The sequence below is a fragment of the Quercus robur genome, chromosome 9 (genome assembly GCF_932294415.1).
Source record: "Quercus robur chromosome 9, dhQueRobu3.1, whole genome shotgun sequence".
NCBI classification, from domain to species: Eukaryota; Viridiplantae; Streptophyta; class Magnoliopsida; order Fagales; family Fagaceae; genus Quercus; species Quercus robur.
This window is the reverse complement of record NC_065542.1, coordinates 28,232,675-28,235,820: the sequence shown is the minus strand read 5'-3', so window position 1 is coordinate 28,235,820 and position 3,146 is coordinate 28,232,675.

The window sequence follows — 3,146 nt, the reverse complement described above, 5'->3', positions numbered from 1 at the left end:
TTTTTTTCTTTTTTTTTAAGAAAGAGGATTTATTTATTAACAAGTATTATTGTCCATTCTCGAGTGTCTATTTGCAAAATATCATACACGTATTTTACATAAACAAAATTTGAACATTCATTATATCCTCTGAAATTACATTGGTGCTCCGTCCTCCTTTTTGCTAGTTTATCTGTCACGGTGTTTGCTCCACAAAAGATATAACGTGAAATTAAGAAGATTATGAATAAGGATATAATTTAGAATAACTTCATATTAAAAATGAATGGATTAAATTTTACCTCGGCATCAGTATTATTTTTCTGTTTGAGTAAAATTTAGAAACTTTATTATCAAGGTTTAAACAATATTAATTGTCATTATTTTGAATTAGATTTAAATTGCTAATGATGTGACAAAATCTATTCCATTCATATAAAAATGGATAGATAAAATTTTAGAAACTCCATGTAAATTTGATTGAAAAATTTAGAGAATTTTAAAGCAATATAATTAATGTAGTGTGTTGTCTTTACTTTATTAACAACTTAACGACGACAGTTAATTAGGGTTGCATGCATTGGACTCGTGGCAATGGTATGAGTAGTCAAATTAGGACAAAAAGTCATGTTTATTTCAGCTCAAAAATATTTAGCTAAATTACAAATTGTAGAATCTAAATTTTATTAATTTTCTACTCAATTCTATAACTTTGAAGTTTTTAATTTTAGTCTTATAACTTTGATTTGTATATTCATTGTAGTTCTTTCATCCACTGTCTTTTGATTTTAAATATTATAACAAGTTCAAAAACCATTATTTAAAAAAAAAAAAAGTTGAAAATACTCTCTCTCTCTCTCTCTCTCTCTCTCTCTCTCTCTCTCTCTCTCTCTCTCTCTCTCTCTCTCTCTCTCTCTCTCTCTCTCTCTCTCTCGTAGAGACCCAAATCTTCACTATGACTCAACCAATATCGTGACCAGTATCACCGTCACAACCTAGTCTCCTTCATGGTGCCTTAGAGCTCACATAGACTTCTTTCTTTAGTGTAAATCGCAGTATGTCTTGTTACTTTTGATTGTTGGTGAGAAGATGAAGGGGAAAATTGGATGAGTTGAATTAATTTTTGATTTTTTTTACTCTGGACCGTAAATTTGAGTTTCAAATTTGTTTGATTTTGCTAGTGACGGTCAGATCTATATATTTAGCATAACATGCTATGTATATAGAAATTAGTTGTTGAATTAGTAAACTATTTTTCTTTTTTTGGATGGATTTGTTAATACAAGTTTTTGAATTTGTACAAAAATTGGTGTATAGGCTTAAATAGTTTTTGGGAACAAGTTTTGGGGTTTTTTTTTTTTTTTTTTTTTAGTAAAAAATCCAAACACTGTTATTGATAAAATAAAATCCAAAACAAGTAAGAGCTTACTCCTTAATATTTGTTCCTTTTCTTTTCTTTATGTTCTTCCCAAATCCCAAATATGAAAAATATATATATACTAGTATTATGCCCGTGCGTTGCATGGTTTTAGTTATAAACTTTTAGTATAATTTTATTGAGAAATAATAAATTAATAATCACTTGAATCTAGATTATATAAATTGCATATAAATTATTGTTCTTAAAAGTATCAAGCAATAATACAACATATTTATATGAAAAAAATTCCTAAATCTAATAATTAAAAACCTATGGAAACTTAACCAAAGGTATTTCATTTGCCAAAAAAATAAACATAATTGCACATATAATATTACTAACAAAAAAAAAAGAAAAAAAAAGAAGAGAAATAGTAACATAAAAATTTTACTATTCAAGAAAATTAATTTAATCTAATAATGCACATATAAGCATAACTCAAATACAACCTAGAAATAAAAAAAATAAAAAAAAATGAAACCCTTGTTGTAGGAGGAAATACAAAATTTGATAATTCTTAAATAATAAAGAGATAAAGCCCATGAGAGGAAAAAAAAGAAAAAGAAAAGATGAGTACAAATAATTCATAAATGCAAAACCAAACAAAAGAAGAAGACTCAAAGTTTAACTCAAATAATAATTGATGCAGACAAATCATGAAGGTGAAATATTTATAGAAGAAGGTGAAATATTTATAGAGGTTTATATAGTAGATTTCATGGATTTAAAATTACCTTCTAATGACTCAAGAAAAACCATAAATAAAAACACACACACACAAAAATAACAAAGAAGAGAAACATACCTGTAATAATATGGATGGTGGCTTTGATAAAGTATTCTACTACAAATGTTAACTAATGCCGGACAGATTATAAATGTGAAATATTTATATAGGCTTATATATGCATTTCATGGATTTAAAATTGACTTTATGACTCATAAAAAGACCATAGAAAACAAAAACAAAGAGAAGAAACATACCTTTAATAGTGTGGATGGTGGCTTTGATATAACATTCTACTACATACAAAACAAACTCAAATAATAATTGATGCCTGACTAATCATAAAGGTGAAATATTTATAGAGGTTCATTTAATGGATTTAAAATTGCATTTATGACTCATAAACAAAACCATAGAAATAAAACCATAGAATAGAAACATAACTATAATAGTGTGGTTTTAATAAACTATTCTATTGCAAACAAAAAGGGAGATACAAACTTATTATTAATAATGGGGAGAGAAAAATTGATTAGAACAATAAGTAGCGTTTCTATCTAAAAAAAAAAAAAAAAAAAAAAAAAAAAAACAACGTAAAACTCATCACTTATGATGCATGTTTATCCAAAAAACTTGGAAGTTAGGACTCGGAGAGTTCTATTAGATATAGAATTTCAAATTATATTGAAGTTAAATTATAAGAGAAATTATTAGATGGTTTAGAATTAAAGAAACACCTATCCTTATTCCAAAAAGAAAAAGAAAAAAGAAACACCTATCCTATGTGAAATTCTAATCAATTATGTGGGGCCCAATAGTTTATGGGCCCGGCTCACTCGCTTATAGGGAATCCACAGGCCCCAAACTAAAGGAGGCCAGGGCCCAAGTCCAAAATATAGGAAGCCCGAAGTGGCCCGAAGATACGTCCGAGGACCGCTCAGTCCTCGGAAGACCCAGAATCCCATTGACGAAAGTGGAATACAAGCAAACTTAAAAGATCAGAAAATATCTCAGGGAAAT